The following is a 23732-nucleotide window of genomic DNA, read 5'->3' on the forward strand; positions in this document are numbered from 1 at the left end:
TCTGCCCCGTTGCAGAGGAGCTGGGCATTTCCATCAACCACAAAGGCAACAAGCCAGTTATCCATGCCCACGAGACTTTCCTTGGGCCTCAGCTTTCCTCCCTCTCCCTCCTATGTTTTTTCTCCACCTGCGGCTTTTCTTTCCAAGTGCAGTTGCAGAGAACTCAATGCTCATGTCCATTGCTTTGCTTCTGTTGCTTTCCATTTTTCTTATTTTACTCGAGACCGAGTCCACGTGTCTTTGCAGGCTGATAACAAGCAAGCAGGGATCGGGGGGAGAAAGGGTCTTGGCGGTAAGACACACACCCCCAGAAATAGAGATAGACACACATACATGGAAATGCTTAATCCACAGAAGTTTAGAGGAGAAGGATTTTCTCTCTGGCTTTAGTCTGCTGGGGATCATCATTCTGGTCTGTATTTGGAGAGTACTTGCATAGCAGAGGGCCATGGTGGGGACCCCAGCTTCGTTTTTCAGTCAAATTAGGATTAGCATTAATAATTCCTTATTTGGACTGTAAAATGTCAGTGAGGCTGGCTGTGCAGCACAGGTTGTAGAGAGGTAGCGAACAATGGAGTTCACATCCAGTGTGACTAATTTACAAACTGAAATAGTGGCTGTATGTTCCTTGTTTCCCACTGACTCCAATCTTTACTGGGTGTGTAATATGATGCAATTCCTCTGGTCAGCTGTCACGTACTCAAAAATGTCCTCTCTGGCAGTTGAGAGACCATATTCTGTGGGTAATTGCTTTGATTCCATATATTAAAATAGTGAAAATAGTCACTGAAGAGGTTATTAGTGCATCTATTTCTTCCTGTACAAGTCCTTGTCTTGTAAATGAGGGGGGGAATGAAGGCCTCTGCAGAGAAAAGGCATGCAGGTATGTGTGCAATGAGAAGTCTCCTGGGAACAAACAGCCTTGCAAGGTTTCACTGCAAGAGCAAGAGGCTTTCTGCAGCCATACGTCTCCCTTCAGCTATTTCAGAGCTTCCCAGGCTGAAATCTGCTTCTAAATCCTTATTTGGAGAATACTTGTTTAATTTCAGTGTTACTTTAAAACTCATATTAACAGTGGTTTTTTTCTTTAACCCATTCCTTTTGTTGTTAGCTGCTGTCAGGAGCTTTTCGCCAAGAATATATAACTTTTGTGCATATAAACCAGCCTGTTTCCATCTTGTTTCTTCTAAAAACCTTTTGACTACTTTTTAAACTTAAAAATATTGGACATGCTGTAAGTGACTCTCAGGCAAGTGAGAAGATCATCCGATATGTCCAGAGTGTTTTGCCTCTCATGAATTCTCAGTGTTGACAGGGAGGAAGAAACCTGCAAAGGGAATAGATCAGACTCACTCTTAAAGGACTCTTAAACAAGAAAACAACCCAGCAGCCAATAATTAGATAGTTTTCTTACAACTTTCCAAGCCCAGAGTTTATTTCCAAAGCCTCACTTCCACGTACCAGTTTCTCAAAAAGTTGTTTAGCAATGAATTGCTGATCAAACTTAAGTTCAAACTTAAAGCACAGGCTCTGTGAGCATTAACATACAAGATGGACATGGCTGATGTAACGGTGCCAGTGAGTACCATGACTTCTCAGGAAGCGTTGGGCTTTTCCTTGTTTCTAAACAGATGTAAAAATCAGAAAGCAAAAGCCTGATGAGCCAGCTGTAAAATGAAGTCAGGGACTCCATACCCAAGTGCTAAATGTTTGCATGACTGCAGATCTCCCATCTTCTCCACATTAATTGTAGCAGCTAAGAAGTTGGGCAGTAGGAATAGGCTGAAGCATCTGCAGAGACCCAGCTGCTGGGAAGCGTCAGCACAAGTACGTGATTACAGCCTGAGGGTCAGATCCTGCCCCATTCCCTGCTCCAGCCAGTCTCTCTGACCTGGAGCAGGTTGTGGTCCTCATCGTTTTGTTTTCCCCCTGACACAGGACCCCAAAGCAGAGGCTTTTAAAGTGCCAATAAAAACCCTCCACTGAAAATTCAGCCCCTGATCAAGGTGCAGGGAGAGCACAGGCAGGACTGAGCTGTGACCTGGCCCAAAATATTCTTGTGGAAATTGCAACGGAATGGGCAAGGGGCTTTGCACAGCAATGATGGCCATGGGGCTCCTCACGCCCAGGCACCATGGTGGGGCTCTGCTTCAGGCAGGGTCACCAGTGCCACCCAGTGTGTCTGTCCTCCCTCCCCAGTCCTAACTGGGGCAGGGAGAGCCAGCTGAAATGTCATTTTTCCCCTCCACAAGGAAATTTGGACTTTGGAGGCTGCTTGGTAGAGGTTTGTGAGGAAGCAGCCGTGCAGGAAGGCAGCTTGCTGCCTTGTGCTTTAATTTGGTGGTGTTTTCTCTTTCCTCCTCTCGCTTGTCTGTAGTGCCCAGCAAAGCCCAGCTATTGTTTAGGATATATTCCTTCCCATTTATCCAAGCTTTTCAAGGGGAATTATTCCATGTAACTGTCCTCTTTTCACTTACTATTCTTTTCCTGCAAAAACATGTGCCTTGCTTTAAATTGTCTCTTTTTTTTTTTTTTTTTTTAAATGAGACATCTTGTTTATTTTTTTCCCCTGTCTTTTCTCCCCGCTTAGTGCGGCTGCTTCTCCTGCTGGTGCTGCATTACTGGTTGCCAGAGAAATGTTTTTCTTTCACTTTTATTGTAATTTATTGATTTTTTCCCCCTTATGGGCTCAGAACCTTTTGCTTCTACCAAATGAGGCACTAGGCATTAACAACATACTATATACAACTTATACTTAAATTAAAATAATGAGGGCACGCTCATGTCAAACACAGACAGTTAGAACATGAGAAGACCCGAGCCACAAAACAGAAGCCAGCAGCATTATCTATCTGACCTCCCCCTCTCTTCCCACACATCGAGGACTTTTTTTCTCACACTTCTGAGGGGTTTCTGCCTTCCCCTGCTCCCTGGCTCCGTAGCCAGCAGTCCCACCTGCTCACCTCTCTGTGTGTAAATGGGTTGGGATTTGTTGGATTCAATCACTGTTTCCTCTCCAGAAGCTCTGGGAAGAAAAGCCATGAGCATTGACTTTGAGGAGTTTGCACCATCTCCTCTGTTTCTGATGTAACTCCCTCGCACCAATGCTCACAGTCCTTCAGGAGAAATTTAATTGTTATTTTCAGGGAACCTCTACAGAACTGGAGGAATTTCCTTCCTCTCCAGCCCTTGCTCAGTGTACCATGGAGCCATACCCCCACTTTCCCTGACCGCCTTGGTGTCCGCTCCTTTTTGTGAAGGGCAATACCCACGCATGCAAAGATCTCCATACGATGATCTAGGAGGGTATGATCTTCCCCATTACAATTATTTTGGTCCTGAGATGATGTTCTCCCACAGATCCCATTGGCTTCACGGTTGCATGGGCTGAGATCTTACAAAATCCAGATTTTCTGGGGACTAACTTCTGCTAAATCTGTCCCCTAGTATCAATTCTGAGCTGACTCTGAGCTTTGAGAGACCTCCGTTCACAGGAAAGATGGCACGTAGACTGGAAGCTAACTTACTACAACTGTATGTCTGGCATTAATTTCAATGAGAAACGCAAAGCTTAGTCAAATATTTCTATGGATGGTGTCACCTTTCTACCCAGCTGCCAACCTGCAGATCCCTTCTGCCACTCTCCCCTTCCACCTCCAGTCTCTTGACACAACATCATCTATGTGTGCAGCAGGGTAGGAATTGCATCTGTTAGCGCCCAATAATGTTTAGGGCAAAACTCTTCTGTAACTAGTTTTTGGCTTTTTAAGCTGAGAAAAAAACTTGTGGAACAGAGTGCTGCTCTGGGGCTGGGTCTCCTCAGCACTGTCATAGTAACAATTATTTATATGTTGTTTTTTCCAGATTTTTTTTTTTCACGGACTGCAGCAGGACTAAAAAACAAAAACAAAAACCCAAGCCAACGTTCGAAGTATCAGCATCTTTTCTGCAGATTTTTTTTTTCACATACACAAACCTTCAGGGACAGAAAGATGCATTTGCCAGTTCATCAAGACATACATTAGTCTTCATAAGTATAGGTTCAAGAAGTTGTGTCGGATCCTCCAATTTTTTCTTACACCTACCACCATATTTCATCAATAAATTTGCTATCTAGACAGTACACAAAACTAAAATTGGACTAGCAGCTGACAGCCTGGGGACTGAGCTAGGGACTGTCAGAGCTGGCAGTGTTTGCTAATTGAGTTAAAAGAAAGACATCCTTTTTCTTAACCGGGAGAGTCTGACACATTTTGTGGGGTCAGGCAAAACGGGATCCCCCCCCAAACACTTACCAAAGAGTCTCTTTTTAAGCAGCAAGACAGGCTTGGATGCAGGTATCCAAAAGCTTGCATGGTTCAGACTGTGTTATTTGCTTTTTCACAGTCAATAGGCAATCGTACATGACAACAAAACATTGGATCTCGCCTGCAGCGCCGTATAGCCTTTTTCTTTAATGTGCCAGCACTGAGAAAGAAACTTCCACAAGTTGTGCAAATCACTGCTGGTCAAACGAAAACTTCGCTGTAGCATGAAATACAAAGTGGCACCTTAGATACAACTAATGGAGCTATCATGGTCCTAAACGTAACTCTCAGGGCACCTTAAAGGGATTCGTTTCTTCACATTCAGCCTCCCTGTCTTGCGGGGACGTTTTTCATCGGTTGTCTCTTAGTCCCCATTTGGACTCGTTGTTAATCATCAGGCGCCGGGACTTCCAGGCATGTAAGAGCGTGCTTGGAGAAAGCTTGGACAATGCATCATTTCAGGTGAGGATAATTCTGGGCTCATTATGACCTTGAATATACTGCAGATAAAAATACCGTGCAGGAGTGTTTGGGGATCTGTTCTTGGAAGAGGAGTTCAGCTCAGGCAAGATATCAGGAGTGCTGAAGCAGGCAACGCAGGCTTGCAAGATCTAGGTGAGGACAACGGAGGTGTAAATCCAGCACGGGTCAGCCTCTGCCTCGGAACCCGGTGCAGAGCTCACCCCCAAAATCTGGCTTGGCCTCCCAGTGCTCTCAGCTCTGCAGGCTGCCTCTGCCAGGCTGGAGTCCAGCCACAGTCCCACAGCAAGGTCCAAACTGGTCCAACAACGGTGGATGTGGCTTGGCTAGATCACAGCCCATCTTTAATATGCCAGAAGGCCCTCCGTAAAGAGAAGGACCTGACTGTGGAAATGGAAGCGGAAACATCATTACATTTTCAGAGTAATGAGCTAGGCCCCCACCCTGTAGCTAATTAAAACTGTGGAAGTCTTATTTCAGCAGAGTAATCAACCTAAATCTTAGCTACAAGCATAGCAAATATTTTTTTCAGTGTGTGTGGCTTTGCTTTTATGTTAGCAAGTGAGCAGGGGAGGAGATAGTGTGTTTTGCTCCATGGCAGGAAAAGCTGTTTTGAGCTTATCCCTTGTCTGTGCAGGTGATGCAGTTCCTATAGGGACAAACACAGTCCTTCTGCTCTTATTTAGATACAGGCACCAAACATAGAGATATTTCTGTGCTTCGGGGTTTCGACATGATCTAGGATGGGCAGATACTTGAAAAATCAAAAAGATGGAAAAATAGGTAATTCATCTTTCTTGAGCTTCAAAAATGGGCCAGTTCAAATTTTAGGTACGTTGTTTCTTACCTAGTCTGTGTTGCCTGTTCTCCCCAGCTGAGCCACATTAATGCAGAGATTGAGATCCCCTTCACAGTATTTCTAAATGGATGGAGGAATCCTCCTGAGGCACACGTGAGGTGAAGATGTGTAAGAAAAACCTCAATTTAGTATTCTAATAAGAATTAGGCATCCAGATTTCTTAGACAGCTTTGCAATATCAGATGTGAAGCACAAAGGGATCTTCTCCCTAGCTCAGGGGCATGACACACTCTGTGGAACAGACACAGAAGAACTGCTCCGGTCTTCCCCACTCTCAGCAAATTATGGTTTTCTTCCTCAAAGGCTCTTAATTTCATTTATATCATGAAATATGGAGTTGTAGAAAAAATCCTGATCCTTTAAAAAGCTGCAGTACTGGCAGACGGGCAGATGCTGCGTGTGCTGATACGGAAAAGATAGAGACACCTTTTTCTGCTAGCTTTTTTGGAAAAAAAAGGCACATTCAAAACACTAAGCACACAAACGTGTGCACACACGAACCCTCCAGCCTCTGCGCATATATTCACCAGGGGTTCAAATTAAACTCCAAATTGTGCAACTGTGATCTGTACAGATTAGAAGTGGGCTTAGATTGCAATTAAGTCAAGGGAATTCAAGAGCTTAGATAACGATTATAATTTTTTCCTATTTGGAAGAACCAATTGGAAAAAAAAAAAAAAAAGAAAGAAAAATAAGATCAAAATACACTATATCTGTGCATATGCACTAATAAATTGTCATTAAACAGTTCCATCCTTATTGTACAAATGGAGATACTATGAAATATTTGTAATTAGCAACACAATTTATTAAAGCTACACTGTCTTGGCTTGGTGCTGTTTCACAATCAAACGCAGTTTGGGATTTTGCAGCCAACCATTTTTTAATCACCAGAGCACTTCATTTTTAGTAAATCCAACCCTAATTTTTGTTATCCCCTGCTGGGCTTTACTTGAAAAAAAGTTTAATTTGGTTGAGATCCCCTCAAAATCATCTCTGCTTAATGCCTTCCAGCCTTCTGCAGTCTGTCTGCCCGTTTCATACAAAACATACAAGCAAGCAGTAATCAGCAACTATACCCGAGTCTTTCATTAAATATCAGTTTTGTGCTTTGAGATTTTTCATGTGCTTTTGAAAAGTGTGTAGCAGGATGCAGCCCACATAAAAAGAGGGATACAGCAGAAAAATAGTGTTCATTATCGGGGAGAAGTAAGTAAATGATAAGAGATGATTTAGAGATCCTGAATGTAAAATGCATGATCCAAACGTTCAGAAATGGAGTGCTCCTAGACTATTAGGAGTTGAAGGTCATGCCACATGTCATTGGAAAGGTAATTTTCTCTAGATTTTGAAATAGGATCTCAGATTTGACCTCTGCCCTCTGTGTCAAGAACATCTGGGCATCCTTAATACATCTATTCCTTTTACTTTTTTCCTTTTTCCTTTGTTCCCAATGCTAGAGGACAGACTCTGGGTTTGAAGAAAGAGAAAAAGAACTCCTGAATTTCAGCCTTAGCATTGCCATGGACTTGTCTGTGACCCTGGACAAGTCATTTCATGCCTTGTAGTCCCACCTTGTCGGTAAGATTTGTTTGGTATAGAAATGCCTAGATAGCTTATGTTTAGCTCTCAGTACTTGATTAATTAATGCTCATAAGTTATTTTGTGATCCTCACATGAAATAAGTTACTCACTGTGCATTCAGAAATGCTTCCATTGGTTTAACAGGTCTGGGAATGAGACTTGTTTCCCATAAATAAAACAACTTTTTTCGTATCAGTAGGAATTGAAGTGTGGTCCCACAGGGTGCAAAATAGCATGAATAATTTGAAATACTTTTATCAGATACTTTTAACTACCTTTGGAAACAGAATTAAAACGCCCTTCTCTTAAAACTTCTCTTGTTGAGCTCAGCTAGAAATACAGATGTTTAGCGCGTCTGGAAGCCAGGCCATCATTTTTTGAAGTAAAGCATCCAAAAATATAGTTCTCTTTGAAAAATGTAGGTGCCTAAGTGCTTCTTTTTCCCTCATCTTTAGACTGGGAAAAGTGAGATTTATCTATACAGACTAAAGGGAGAAAGGAGGAAGAAAAAGCACAAAAGCTTCTGGACAGTTCGTGCAGACACCTTTCCCCAATATTTTGAGACACCCTCTCCATGTAAGTCACAATTTCTGCTTCTGTGTAAAAACCCAACTCCTCAGCATACTTGGGTTCCTGATTTCCAATGAAATCTTCAAAACTAGAGGCCAAAGTTGCTCTAAGGCTTGAATTAAAATTCTTTACCTTCAAAAAAAGCTCTGTTCACACCATTAGCGATGCTGCGGCGTAAAGAGGGCAAACATCCACAAAATAAATGTTTTCCTAAGAGTAACAGCAGCATTTCAAGAGGGGGGAGCTCACTCTGCTGGCGTTGGGCATGTGCACCGTGATTGCTGAATGAAATCAGGGGAGCTCTGCACTGCTGGTCAGACCTAAAATAATCAGTGCTTCATTTCTGCTTTAGCATCAGCCTTTTCAGGGTCCTGTCTGAACGAGCACGAGCCTGGAGAAGTGCCGAAGCAGAGCCTCTGCTCCTCCGGGGATGCTTTTCCCGACAGCCCGGCTGGGCTCCTCTCCTCGGCTGCTGCCCCTTCAATTCTTGTTTCTGTTTATCTTCTCCTTATGAATGGAGCCCAGCTAATCAGCTAGATGGCCAGGATGCGTGTCGGAAAACACATAAAAGGATTTAAATCCCTTTCCCTTCTTCAGGAAAGCTTTTCCCTGCAGTGGGAAAGGGGTTGGTGCTTCTGACTGCCCCTGGGTGCAAGAAAGCAGGGGGATCAGTTGTGGTACTCGGGAGCAGAGCAGCTATTTGCAAACATGGACTTGGGGCTCCTGTCAAATTCCCGGCTAAACATCCTGGCTAAGGTGAACTTAAAAACAAAGTCATCTTGCAAATGGTTCCCCCAGCAGGTTGAGACATGCTGTTAAGGATAATGTTAACTCCCTGCAGTCTCAGAGAGACAGGGAGAAAGCAGCTTATTTCCATATCTTAATTAAAATTTCCATTAATCCCATCTGAGGCCTCATAACTTCAAAAACTTGGACAAAAAACCCCAACACTTATTTCTGATAAATATTTTAGACTAATTGTTCTGAGGTAGCAGACATCTCTTGCTGGTGAATATCAACTAGCCGTGGGTCTTGCATACTATTTAAAGGCGAACCGCAAGGGTTTTGTTTGTTTGTCCTCTGAAAATTACTGAACATCTTAAATGCCAAAGATAGGAGGCACAGAGAGCAAATGCACTGGGCTGAGCCGTAGCTCACGTAGGATTGCTGTGATTGCACAGAAACGCGGTTCTGCAGTTTGGAGGCAGCTTTTGTGTCTTGCAGGCACCTTCCTGCAGGCTCAGAGCCCTGGTGTTTCCCGGACATGGGGAGCTGCCGGGCAAAGGAGCTGCTAGCTCAGGACAACATCTCTTCATGATGCTCTGTTGCTATGTCTTTATTCTCTAAGGCAGGAGGGTGTTCGTATAAAAAGTGGATGAGAATTAGGGACTTGAAAGCAAAACACAGTTTCCTCGGTCAAACTATGAGCCTAGAGGAACTGCTTTTTGAAGGGAGATGTGGGATCTGTGATGTGCATCGAGATGCAGATGCTTATGTCAGTGGAGGGGTTGAGAATTCGGGATGGGACCTGGCATTGCCTTCCTCTTCTGCCCCATCCCAGGGGCCAAGGGCTCCTGGTTTTCCTTACATGCAGAGCCTCCACGTGGGATGGAAAAGCCACCGCTCCCTTGGACATTTATCAGGAACCCAGGTGAGATGAAGACTTTTCCCTCTGTGGAGGGAGATGGGGTTCTTCCTCCTTTAAACCAAGATAAGCAATACTTAAACACCCTCTGCCTTAATTCCACCAGTCTTTCCATCTTCCCATAGCTGCTGCAGCTTTTCCAGCAGTGACCCCAAACCTTCCTAAAGAAACAGAAGAAAAAGCACAATTAATGGCAGCTTCAATCACCTGCCTGGCCACAGGAGATGGCTGAGAAATAGCAGCAAGATTTAGAATGGTTAAAAGAAAAGACACAATAAAGTATTTTCCTTTGCCATTTAAAACCATGCTTCTGCCCCGTTCCTGGGCTGACTGCTTTTAAAGTGTAGCATCATTCGTGCTTTTCATCAAAATGAAATCTAACATTTTGAATATTTTTTAATTATCATTCAGTGCATCCAGGCAAAGAATTGAAAACATTGGTTGGGGATTGCCTGACAGCAGGACTCTGCAGCCGCCGCACTTCAGCCGGGTCTATAATTAGAGCCTACAGGGGCAAAGGACCCCTTTGCCCAGCTCCAAGAGTGCAGTCTGTATGTGCTTAAGGGCTGCTTCTCCTGAGACCCGAGCCTGCAGCTGGACTGTCACCTTCAAGCATGGCTCTGGGTCTTCAAGGTCTCAATGGTCTTCAAGGATGGGTGCTGTTCTGTTCACCTCTTTGCCAGGGGGTGAGAACAGAAACATTACCTTGTCCCCTGCAGCAAATTAGAGTTGTTCATCTTAATTATCTAAAAATTCTGCTTTAACAAAGAGAATCCAAGAATAATTGTTGTTTTACATATTAGCAATATTTTCCATCCCGGTCATGACTGTAACTACCCCAGGTCTAGCAGCCCTGGAGTCATAGCAGTGCCACAAAGGAGTGTCTTTTTGCAGGGATTTGTTGTTACCCACTCAAACTCCTCCAGAGGCAACTGGAAAACTGCAAGTGAGGAGACCCAGGGTCACCGTTCCTGCGCCTCTGCCACTGCAGGCACCATAGCAAATTGTCACTTCTGTGACAACCGGAGGAGCCTTCCTAATGCATTCACAGAAAGGCATCTGAACTGCTCCGGTAATGCAAAGAGATTTTTAGTGTTAAAGCACTGGCTTTGAGGAGATGGAGAGAAGCAGACGAGGGGAGCAGAGCGCTTGGAGGCAGAACCAGCAGGAGCCTGGGGCACGAGACTCTTGACTGTCCCTTTTGCCCGGTGCCAAGATAACCAGAGCCCAAAGCTCATCTCTTACCTCCTTGCTTCCCCCTCTGCTTACTTTCCTCGCAGCCCAAAAACAGGACACTGGTTTGGGTTAAGAAAGTATTGATTTAGGCTTTGTGGAGTGCAGATAGGTTAGGGGATTGCACAAAAGTGGGAATCAGTTATATTGGGTTTGGGCTCTCTCCCACATACAACTCAGCCTTGTGGACACCTTAACAAATGAATTTAACGATCTTCCACTTAATTTTAAACACTATTAATTTAATCCGTGGAAAGAAGCATTTATTACTGCTTGCATGCAGTAGTAAGCAAAATGTGTTCAGGTTTCTGTTGGGCACCAGAGTGTGGATGGAGATGCACAGAGAGGGCTTTCCATCCAAGGTGCTGTGTTGCACAGGATTAAACATGTTTAATGGCTCTTCAGATGCGTAGATGAGAAATGAACCAGGTAACCAAGCTGAAGTTGAAAGCTGCAGTGGGAGGGATGGGGTGGAAGACAGCACAGGTCATTCAGATCTTCTGCTGGGGCAAGAGTGGGAATTTGTGTGTAACCTCCTGTATGGTATGGCTGTCGGCGTATGGAAATGGGAAAGGGAAGAGCTCGTCTCCGGCTTTGCACTTATCATGTAAGTGGCAGCCAAGGAGAAAAGCAGCCATAATTAAACCGTGATGTTGAGCCCTGGTGCCCCGGAGGTAACATCCTCGAAATGAACTGAACGTTGAGAACGGCAAACTGCAAGGGACGCAGTGACAGATTCTCTGTGGCCGTAGATCACCTCTGAGTGACAGAAAATTGGACACAGATCATGATGAAGGCAGGAGAGAGCATTGGGGAGGGGGGAGGAAGGGGAGAAACCAACCATTCCTAAAACGAGCCTAAATTCTGCCTGGTTGCTAGGGAAGTGGGACTCCTGGTAAGTAATTTCAATTTGTACCTATATTTATAACAGTATGAAGATACGTTTTATAATCTGTGTAATAAAGAACCTCATCAGCAACTTCTCAAAGAAACTTGTTATTACGGAGAATGACACTCTAATTGCCTCCAGACATTTAGCTTGTCTAGTGAGTGAAGTAACCTGATAAGCTATTGAGCTATTAAGTGATGTAGAATCAATTAATGTAGTTAGATAAGAAAGTAATAACCTACCTAGGTAAACTAAGTAGTATGTGTCAAACTAGTCACTATTAATTCAGGTCCAGAAACGCATAGTAGACCTGTATAATTCCCAGTAACCTTCATAAAACTGAGGAGGTTATATTTTGACCAAAGAAAACTAGTTTTCCAAAGATCATTTATGAAAAAAAAAGAAAAAGAGAAATACAGAATTCATTACCTACCAGGCTCATTTTTTCAAGAATATTCTCCATACCTTTAATACATAAACAACTGAATAACAGTGCTGCAGAGATGGTTAAATTGTAGGCACTGACTTCCTGAGTCTCGGAAAAAGAGAGGGATGTGGGGAAAACACACCTTGAATTTCCACACCTGCATGGGAATGCACACAGGACTCGGATAACTGGGTGTGCAATTGCCTGTGTCACCTCTTGCACGTGCATGCTTGCACGCCTAGCAGTGGAGAGCCGCGTACACATAACCATTAACGTCTCAATATCCTTTTAGCTTAACAGCTGTACGGGCTTGCATGGCATGGTGAAGTTAGGCTGTTACCTAGTACAGCTGATGTACAGACAAGGTGACAGATGGGGAAGGGTCACGGTGCCTTGTGTAGATACAAGCAAGAAACATGTGAGGACCAAGTTCTAGTTCCAGTTAATTTCGTCCCTGTCTGATCTAGCTTCGGGTGTGATTATCTGGAGTGTGTTAGAGCAGAGGAAAGGAGAATGGGTGAGAAATTATCATCCTGTCTGTCTCGCTGCTGCTGCAGGTTTCCTGTCCTGATATATTGTCTCTCTAGTTGGGGAGTGCAGAGGGAGGTTAATGAATCTTAAAACATTTGTAAGTGGCACAGTGTAGCTCCAAGCAAGCCAGGGTATGTGGGAAAGCAAGCGCGAGTCCCCAGGTCTGCAGCGCTCTGCTAATGTGGTGCTCAACGAGAGCTAATTAGCCCTACCTGGGAGCGCACGGCACCGTGGGGACACTGCAGTGCTACCGACTCCAGGGCTGGCTGCTCTGCCTCCAGCCCCGCTGTCTCCATATCTCCATTTTGGGGGCTTTCCTTCCATCTCCTCAAGTTCTCGGAAAGAGATGCTTTCAGCTATAATATTACGATCTGATCTAGGTTTTGCTGTAAGGGTTTCTTCTCATCCATGTCTCCAGCCTGTCTAGTTATGTGCAGTATTATATATAGATATACCCCGCTGCAGTATTTGGAGACCCCTGGAGTGTATGGGCCGGGGTTTAAGACTTGAGTCCTGGAAGATTTTGAGACTTTCTCCCAAGATCAGGTCCTGCATGGAAAGAGTGGTGTTATGCACCTGTCTTGTTTGTACAGACTCTTTGCTCCACCGAAGGACTCAAGGCAGTGTGTCAGAGGCAGGGGAACACCTCCAGGTCCTGATGGGACAGTTGGCATTAGTATAACCCGCTGTGGTTATGTGCCAAACCCACTTAAAGCTCTTCAAAAATTCTTGGAATGGCTATTTGCAACTTTGGAAACTCACAGTCCTTTGGAAACCTGAGCCTAAAACCGTGGGGGAAATAGCAAACTCTTGCTGGAAGCTTTATTGTGTTGTGGATGATCTTATGACAGAAAAAACATTGGGGAAAGAAATACCATTAACATCCCTAAAATGTCTTCCTTCCAGTCCTTTACATGAGGTGTAACCACACGGCAAACTTGACATTTCTTCTGTAAAGGACCACGGCAGTTCCCTAAGGACCACAGGGCAGCAGTAAAAGACCAATCGGCTGTGTTAAATGCAGAAAAATAAAAATATCAATAGTGAATGTTTTAGTGCTTCAGCTCTAGCATTTAGATGTGGTACAGGATTTGAAATTTTGTTTCTGATCTTCTTTAAACAAGAACAACTGAGAGCCATCTGAACTGATTTGCTTAATGTGCTGTTCAGCATTCATGGTGTAAATTGAATTGTTAGCCTCTCTGGCTTTGCATTTGAATGTTTTGATTCTAATATTACCAGCAGAGCAACCTTCCCTAACTGAATTGTTCTCACAAGTAATGTTGATGCTTTGCACTCCCACTCAATTGATGTCATTGTGGCTACTGACAAGAAGGTGCCTGTTAGAGCGAACAGGTTGAGACCGGATAAGAGGAGAGGGAGTGACAAATCAGAAATATCTCATTTTTCATCCATGTTCTTTATTTCAGAAAATTCTTTTCGCCAATTTCCCATTACTCGCTTCCTGCACTTCTGCCAGAGATGGGCTTCCAGTTGCTTCCCACAACTTTTGTGCTACCCTTCCTTGAAGCCATACAAGAGCTAAACCTGTTAGCTCACTGAGCTTTGTGCTACCACAGCTAAAGCTGGTGAGGACCTAACTTGGATGTGTCTTCACCTTTGCATAGAGTGTAGAAATGTCTGTCAGGAAGCCTTCTTGCAGCTGAGCATCAGCCCCGTGACGCTCACGTGTCCACACGCTCTTTGTGCGCGGTGCTGGAAGAGGACCCAGCTCGCCCCGTGCCAGCTGGCGCAGGTTGTCCACACTGCTGGAAACCGGCATCTTCAGGGGTGGGTGAGCTTCACCCATGTCATCTCTGGGCCCATATGGAGCCACTGTAGCTCTGACCTATATATATATAAAATATTACTGGTTTTCAGTACGTTGGACCTGAAATAACAGAGGAACATGCAGCAGCTTGACAGCTGTGGACTTCTGGAGAGTAGTTAAAGGCAGGAGTTTTTCAGGGGGTGTGAGGCTGCAAGACTTTGTGGGGCTGGTGGTTTAGTGCTGCTGTGGGGAGGGGGATTTCAAAGTGTGTCTCTGGTGTACACATTAGCAAACAGCTGGTCCTTGGGTCTCTGTAAGTTGGATCTTGGCAGCAAACCAGCGTGGGTGCAGGAGAGACCATCAGGGGCCTTGGGGTGGAGAAGACGGTAGTCAAAGTGACAGTACAACCATACCCATCAACAGCTGAGAAGCAAAAGGAAGGGATTTGCAAAAGCTGTAGAAAACAGCATGGAAGACTGAGTACAGGATTTTGGATATGACGGAAGTGAATTTGTCACTACCGGATCTCAGCAAAGTTTCAGAGATCTATTACCAGAGAAAGGGAAAGGCAAGACTCCGCTCTGGGATCCTTCGTACGTGAGAAACTGTTGTGACCTACGTGGTTTTCAGTCCTTTCCGGAGTTTGATGTTTCATAAGTAGACAGTTGCCAAGGGAAATTTTGCTTACACCGTAATTTTCCATTCGCTGCTACACTTCAGACAGAGGAGTGCAAACTGTTCCTTCTGCAACTCAGGAGATAATTTTGCAGTCAGTGTGAACACTGCGAACCTTCTATTTTTTTTCTCTAATAACAGTTTGGCAAATCAAAGTGTCTGTTCAGTTAGTCAGTAAAAACACCTAGGAACCATGCAAAAAAATATACAGGCATAGAGATGGACCCTGAGCAGGCTGTGTCTCAGGTTAGATACTGATTAAGGGTATTGACCATTTTTTATTTTATCTTGTCTGCATTGAAACAGAAGCGTCAAAGATTACTATAGAGGGAAGAAACTCACACACACATACATTTTCTACATACTTTTATTTACACAAATTCCTTTGCCGTATTTTCCAACATGGTAAGACATTGGTCATCAAGACAAATTCAGAAATCTAGCCACTACTGAGAGGAGGTCAAATGGGAAAAAAATGAGAAAGAGAATATTTGTGCTTTGTAGGATAGAAGTTAGGGAGACATGATTGCATTTCTTACCTTTCAAATAATTTCTATTTTAAGTCAACAACCCTGATGGTGGGACATCAAGTAGGAGGTAAAGATTTTCCCAGTGAATGATTTTTAATTAGTTTTAAAAACTGGCAAATTTTGAGACATTCACCCAGATTGGTATATCCACAGTAAATAATAGCAATAAACTCTCCCCCTCTACTTATGTAGCATATATACAAGCACATGCAAGCCCAGGTTAGCAAAACCACACTTTCTTTTGTTCTCTTTGTTCCCTTTGTTCACTATGCAGTAATGAAAAATGACAGCCATATTTATTGTAACATTCCTCCAGGAATGCAGAGATAATTACCTGCCCTTAGCATGAGAGAGGAGAAGGAGCATGAGCTCTGTTCTTCCAGCTCCCTGGAATCCAACCGACGCGTCGGTGTGAAACGCGAAGTGGAGGACGTTGGGAGCAGAGGAGATCTGCTGCCTTGTGAGGTTGGTTTTAGGGCTCAGGTTTTTTGTCTTTTGCAAAACAACACCTGAGAAGAGCTCAAACACCTCTGTTAAAAGGGGACTGCTTTGAATTCCACCTATGTCCTTGACCATTTCTATAGAAAAGTCCTCTGCATGTTCATTTGAAGTGGGCTTGACTTTATCGATATTGCTGTTTTCATGTGGACTCTTGCAGGGTCTGCCCAGACAGATCTGACTTCAGCCCTGGCCATTTTAGCAGTGAGCGAGTCATTCTGCTTTCCATTAAAGAAAACCCAAACTCCATCCTATGTGCTCTTAAGAGGGGTTGTAGTGTTTCTGAAAAGTGCTAGATTAATAGGCATTGGAACTGAAAACCTCTAATCTAAAAAAAAAAAAAAACATTTTGATGCTATAAGAGTATGTGTGACCTGGTTCCTGTTCACCCTCCTGGTGTGTGTGGTGGTGATGAGCTCAATCGTAATGTTACAGCCTATGCATGGGAAGGACAGGGGAACCGAGCGTGCTTCCCTTCCCACCGTGCGGTGGGAGCCCCGGTGTCAGGAGAGCTCCTGCTTCCCTCTCTGCCTCTGCTTGTTTGGAGAAACACCCCTGGATGAGCATTTCCCCATATCTAAGATGCAGTGCAGAAAACTGGGGGGAACTCTATCGCATTTACTCTTTTGTTCAGCAAGGACAACCTATCCCAGTGAGGTCCATTCAGGTAACTAGGTGCCTCCCTGTGTTTTTTTATTATTATTTTCTAATAGATGTTCCTATTTCATGGGAATTTAAAAACAAGACCTATTTAGCCTTTAATAAGAAAAATCTTTTCGTATCTTAATATTTTTGTCCTCTGCATTTATTTCCTCACTAGCTGGGATTTTTCAGGCTGATTATTTTTTAAGGTATTAAAAATATAATCCATATGATATATTAAAATATAATTAAAAGTGTTCTCATATTTTCAGCAGCGTGTTATGCCTAGGGAGATTTTACAAGTGTAAATACATTTTTGCATCACCCACACTAGTGAGGGAGACCGACTGACCATTGCTAACCCCTTTTACTGATAGGAAAATGGAAACAAAAAAAAAGGAGAAGGATTTTTGATGTTTCCAGGTGTTTCACCTTCACACCGTTTTCTTTCTGATCCAGAATGTCTCCCAGTGGTACAAGGAGATAAGAATTAAGTTCATAGCCTGGATTGCCACTTTTTCAGGTTGTGATAAAGAAGTTCTGGCATGGTAGCATGATGGGGATGTGGGTGGCCCAGGGAAGCAGAGTAGCTGTTTTGCATGGCCTAATCCCCTGCCTGTGGGAGAGCAGCTACTTTGGGGGGGGGGGGAGCTCGTGGAGCTGGGAATTGGTTGCAACGCAGCCCTGCAAGTAGGAATGTACAGATTAGTGGGGCTGTGCTTTCAAGGGAGTCCTTCTGGAGACCTTTCTGTGCTCTAAAGGACCTCTTCACCCTTGCTACGTGACCCAACACTTCATCTTCCCAAACTGGGGTGGGCAGTTACTGGAGAAGCCCTGAGCTTGGGTGTATGTCATGATTGTGCCCTTATGGCCAGCTGTAGGCTGGATCACTTTGCAGGGCATGGTGGTTTGCAGGGCATGTAGCATAAGCCAGGCAAACTGGGCGTGAATTCTGGGATTTGCAGCTGAACTCCCTAAATCCCCTGCCCACCGCTTCTCTCCATCTCTTGGCTCTCCAGCACCATTTTCCAACCCTTGGGTGAGACAGAGCGCTTTGCAGAAGGCTGATGATATTCATGACTGCATAGCGGCGAGCTGGCATGCTGGTGACACCTGGCTACGCAAAGGGAGGTGTCATTCACTGCTGAGAGGGGCCAGAAGTAAATTTTCTTCGTGGGGAGGAAATGGGAGGAATCACGGTTCACAAGTGGGTCTTGAGCTGGAGGCATCTTGATGCAAACAAGATTGAGTAGCTAGCAGGGTTTTTTGGTGGATGGCCCTCAATCTCTCATGTTCTCTAGCCCGTACCCAGAAGGGGTTGCACTGGGAGTGCTGCAACCCCATTTATTCCTCAGCTGCCTACAGAGAGATTAAGGGTTCAGAAATGGAGGGTTTGTTGGCTGAAGGATGAATTGGGGGGGTGGCATCACTGGTGTGGGCAAAGTGTTAAACCATTGTCGGAAAGCCTGCTCACAAGAGAGTTAGGAACAGGAAAGTAATTGAAAATAAATACAATCAAAGTGCCCAAGTGTTTTAGGAACATGATTCTCTTTATTCTTCCTTTCCTCTTTTTCTCTGTACCCCCAGGAACTACTTATGTTCCTACAGCTCATATTTTCAACAGTCTTTAAATAAGTGTTTAATGGGATTTATAAAAACACCTGAGCAGGTAAGATAGGTTATAATTCCCACTGATTTCACTTACCTCTCTGTAGATGGGACATAGGCTCCTATATTGCACAGGCTTATTTGAAAATATTATTCAGAGTATGCTGGAAAATGTTAGTCGTATTAGATTTGTGGTTTAAGTTCTGGAAGGTGCCATCAGAGTTGGACTGATGTGTAGAAATATAAATAAACATAAAGGTGTCTCGGTGCCTGCCTGTGCATGTGTGTGTATAGTCTTTATTGGTGACTGAAAACCCACTGCCTGCTCTTTGGTTTTCCATTTTAGCTGGCCTATTATCAGAGATTTCTGGAGTGTGAGTTTCATAAGTAGAGGTTATCATACATTGCAGGCCATCTCTCCTGCTGGGGAGCAAAATGAAGGTTTGATAATGAGATTGCCCAAAGGCAGATAAGAGCTCTAGCTTGCTGAACAGTCCCTCAAGGTCTCCCGTGATGGCAAAAAGGAGGGAATGCAATTTATTATCCTTCTCTCCTTGTACCTTCCCATTGTTTGAGAAGTCAAAGCAACAAACTACGGGTGTTCAAAATAAATAAATTAATAACCAGAGCAGGAGACCTGGTGTGTTGTTGTTGGCTCTGAAGAAGAAGGTCTGTGATTTGCTCTAACACCGCAAAGGAAGTCTCTGAACTCCAAATCCTGAAATTCCATTTAAAGGACAGGCTCTCTCCCCCTCTCCTCCCGCCTTCTCCCAGCTAGGAGGGATATTCTAAAACTGAGTCAATCTTGACAGAGGATGGAGGATGGCTCTGTAACAGCTGCCGATAACCTCCCCATCTCCAATTCTGTTTGCTCTTCTTTCATGCTAAACGCTACAAAGTGCATTACAGTCAAGCGAAAGGTCAGATTTAAGCCTTAAAACACGGAAGATTCAGAGCTGAAGTTGCCACATCATTAAGTCACAGCATCTTCATGCTTATGTTTTCTAGCACATATGGTAAATAAAATCACCTAGTGTTTCACAACCCTCTTAAATAATTAGGCACAACAGGGTTTGCTGGGTGACCACCTGGATAAAGTCAAAACAGTGGCATCTGCATCAACCAGATGGGAGTCTGCTCTTCGCTGCCATCAGGAAATGGACAGCCAACTTCCACTCGAGTGAACCAAAAGCTGCCTTCTTCCAGATAAGAAGGGGAAAAGGCAGTTTAAGAGAGAGCGATAAACGTGTCTTCCTTCAATTTTCAGGTTACCAAGTCTCTACTGAAACCAAGAGGAAGAGATCCTGTTCCCCAGCCTGAGAAGCAGCAGGGAAGAGGTAAGGTAAATTTGTACATAATCAGCAAACCCAGTACCTGGCAATGGTATTCTGAAGGCAGGTTGAACAAAGGCTTATGTTTTTATTTGTTTCTGTCATTTAAAAGAAAAAAAGTGGGGGAGGGAGAATATTAGCAATTTAGTGTGAGGCTCCATTAGATCAAATCAGTGCCAATGATAGTCACTTATTTCCTCCATTTCATAATGATTTACTCTATAAATTAGTGTCCGCCTATTTAAACACACTCAGTGATTCAGCTCTGGGTACCATGGCAATAAGTGACAGGGAATAGGGCTGAACCCACCAGTCATATGGCTCTCTGTGCTGTCATTATGCTATATGTGTGCCGGTAATGGGGGGCTATGTGAGAACATAGACAGATATTATGCAAACATATACTGACTTAAGTATCAATCTGTCACTGGTGTAACTCATTGTAATGGCTCCACCAAAATCATTACAGAGTAATATGCATTACAGCATGTTAAACATCTATCATGGATGGAGGTTCAGAGAAGCCATGAGGAAGCTATAAGAAGCTACCAACATCCAGATCTGGAAGACACTCAGATGTAACGTTTTCACTTCAGCAAACCCCTAGCAAAGCGTTCCTTATTTTCCCCCTTTCCACCCCCTTTCCACTCCAAAAAGATGAAGCTGAAAAAAATGTCTCACAGCTTTAAGAAGAAAAAAAAGAAAATCCTCTCGAGCTTGTGTGTATGAAGCACACGCAGGTTAACTGCAGCAGTTAAATACAAATCTCTCTCTCTTTCATAGACATACGCACAGACACAAATAGGGTTTGATGGTGGGAAACCTTTAGCCTGGCTGTGCTACACAGCGGTTTTAGGACGTCATCCCTTCTCTTGGTACCTTTAGAAGTCACTCAGCCTGATTTTGTGGTACAGAAGTGGAAGGAAGATGTAACCTCTGTGCCCCTCTTCAGCTAATCCATGTCCTCTCCCCCTGACACACCTGGATAGTGTATTAGCACATCCATAACCCAGATCAGTCCTTTCTGCAACACAAAACTAGCCTGGTTAATAACCACCTGGAGTCTTCAGTCCCAGGTTTTGCAGCGGGTCATTCCTCCTTCTGATAAGCAAGATCCTATTCAGCACCAGACAGGGTAAGATACCTCTTGGATAATGCTAATGACTTAGGTTAAGCTCTTCGCCTCCTCTGCATTTTTTGGTTGCTTTTCAAAGAGCGATGCTGCAGCACTGGCTCAGCGACCTGAGGTGGAGAGAGTGTCTGGCATGGGTAGGTGGGGATATTTCATTGTTCAGTGCAGACTTGGCTATTTTGCTAGCATAATATATGTTCTTCAGCCAATCCAATGGATTAGAAAAGTACTCTATTGAAAGGTTAAATAGCTGATGCTCCGTCAACATGTATGAGAGATGACACACAAATCCAAAGTGATCCAAAGCGATTGGCTCAGTCTCCAGCCAGCTTGGTGGTGTAGCCAAGGACAAATGCAAGTGCACAGATTTCTAAAGAGAGTTTACCCACCGCTTACTGCTCAGCCTGAGCACTCAGTGGTGCATTTACTCTCTTTTTTGTGTACTAAAGCAGTACTGATACAGCTCACAGCATCCTCAAGCAGTTGTACAGAGGGTCAGGAAAGAGGCTTAATAGACTGAAGGTGCCTGAATGCAGTGTTACAGTAAGTAACCAACTCTCTTAAAAAGAGAGACTGGTAAAAGAAAAAGCCCAGGGAACAAACACTGGATCTGTTGTGCTGTTACCATTTAACCTGCATTCACTGCCAATTGAAATGCACTTTACATTACTTCAGTCAGATACTTCAAAGGAAATCCTGGAGATGGGAGCACTTAAGCAAGAGCACTTCTGGTGGTAATGTGTGTATTTGAAAGCCTGGCAATTGGGAAGGTTGTGAATACAGCAGCGGATCCAAATATAGCTGTAGCTTGTTATATGTAAACGGCAAGATTCATTCTGATATTCCTGCTCCTATTCTGCCCTTCCTTCCTGCAAAACAGTGTGATTCCTCCATCTGTCAGCATCTCCAGTATTTGTGTTTGCCTGTAACAATGTTCGCCTGTGTACATTATCCCACACAGCAGCTCAGTGAGAATAGCTGATGTAGTACCAGGTTATAAAAAGCCCAAAGGAAACGTTCTGGAAAGGCTCTTTGACGAAATTATTGCTACTTCAGCAGTCCTGCCTGAGCCTTACACATAGCTGAGGGCAAGCAGAGGATATGCAGGTTTGGTGCCAGCTTTGGGCTTGTTGGGTCAAGCATAACCAGGAAGATTATCGGGTAAAGGTGTAAAGCTAGAGCAGGTGAAACCCTTGTATGGAGGCTCTCAGCTCACTGTAGTTAAATCCGCCCGAATGAAAGTACCGGCATGGAGGTCTAATGTGTTTTAATTTGTGTGTGCTGGGTGTTGAGTCCATGTAGCTCCACCATGTCCTGCAATGTGAGATGTGGGGTTTTCCACCCTCAGACCTTTGTGCCCTGACACTTGCACCAGGACTGAAGAGCAGGCAGTATCTGCATCTGCAACAAACAGCCTTTTGCAGAGTTTCTGGGACATAACCTCTCCCGTTTCCCACTACACATTGGTGCATGCTGAGACTGGAGCACGTGGCCAGGTGTGCACGTGAACGTGCAAGATGATACTAGTGAGTCTCAGAGAACTCCCTCTTATTTAAAAATTATTATAGGGTAGCTCACCATGAGACATAAAAGACACAGGACCAAGAGGGACACACAAAGTACATCACATGGCAAGGGCAGTCTATGAAATGTTGGACAGCATGTGGGCAAATCCCAATGACCCAGCGAAAAATCAATCAGCCAAACTTTTCTGGTTAGCTTTCTTGGAGGAATGCTGTTGCTTCATTGCGTTCTGCATTTGGGTACAGTCTAGTCTCTGTCTTTGTTGTCACTGTGGGTGAGAGTTTAAAAGATAAATTCCTTTTAGGTTCTTGGCAAGAAACCTCTCTTTATGGAGTTTGTTCATAAACAGTAGTTCAGAATACCTGACTATAGAATAAGGGAGTGTGAGATCTTGGAGCTGGGGAGAAGAGCCACAGCTGCTCTCTTTTCCCCAACACTAATGGCAAGACTGTGAGAACACACTGACCTTTATTCAGCACAATTAAATGCCATACAAATAAATAGCTAATTCTGTTTAGCAGCGTTGCTGCTTTTATCTCCCTGTGGCCGTGACCAGGTAATACTCCCCTTTGCTGACCCAACCATGTGTTGACACATTTAGGGCTGTGGCACGCAAAGGAAAGGTACTGTTTGCTCGGTCCCTGAGCAAGGATGTCTTCTCCTCGCTCCAAACTCCTACGTATGCTTTGGAAAGGCAGCTGAAGGGCAGGCGTTGCTGCCTTTCCAAAAGGCAAGGAGTGGGGAGGGTGGGAGAAAGGTTGTGCATCACCACAGTGTCTGGGATGGTTCCTGCTTCGCAGGTGGAAAATTGGAGCAGTGACTGTCCAGACAATGCACACAACAAACCTCGTCCAAATAAGGGACATGTCCAGAGAGCAGCATCTTTTAAAATTTATTGCAAGTGGTCTGGTAGCTCCACCTCCTATTAATTTTGCTTGACTTGCAAAGATAGTTGTAAAGATTCTGGTTCAGTATCTACTGATAGTATCTGTGGGTTTTGAAAGCATAATGACGTCTATTTTGTGCCATTCACATGTTCATCCATAGGGCTGAAATCTTCCTCTTCTTGAAAAAGCCTGCTCCATCCCACATTTCACGCTGATGTCCTGGGCTGGAGTATAATCAGCCTGTGGTTATGGCACAGCTCCAAGCTACTCAGGTGATTCTCTAGAGATTTTAGCTGATAAAAATTGAAAAAAAGTCTCTACTGAGCATGTACAAATAGTAATTTCACAAATGTATTTAGCAAGGCCAAATTTGAACAGATTTTCGTGGGAACTTCAAAAGGCAAAAGCCATATTCCCAGCATAAAATCCTTCCGCATCCCCCTGCAACAGTAAAAAATTTAACAGAGCAGATTGCCATTCATTTTTTAACATGGGAAAAGCTGCTTGTTTTCTATTTTTTTTTTTTTTTTCTCCTCAGAAATCTCTAAGCTGTATTACTTGAAATTTTTCAGAATTTATCATCATGAAATTTCAGGCCAAGCCATAAAT

The 23732-nt window shown here is 44.0% G+C and overlaps 1 protein-coding gene across 2 annotated transcripts in view; it reads left to right on the top strand.

The window, feature by feature from the left end:
- LOC128141115 (uncharacterized) overlaps window positions 1-23732 on the top strand; it is a 210509-nt gene that overhangs the window by 110431 nt on the left and 76346 nt on the right. For both annotated transcript variants that reach the window (XM_052785669.1, XM_052785679.1), the window contains exon 3: window positions 19517-19591. The gene's annotated coding sequence lies outside the window, so the exon portion shown is untranslated. The remainder of the gene's footprint in view (window positions 1-19516; window positions 19592-23732) is intronic.

The sequence above is a fragment of the Harpia harpyja genome, chromosome 1 (genome assembly GCF_026419915.1).
Source record: "Harpia harpyja isolate bHarHar1 chromosome 1, bHarHar1 primary haplotype, whole genome shotgun sequence".
NCBI lineage: Eukaryota > Metazoa > Chordata > Aves > Accipitriformes > Accipitridae > Harpia > Harpia harpyja.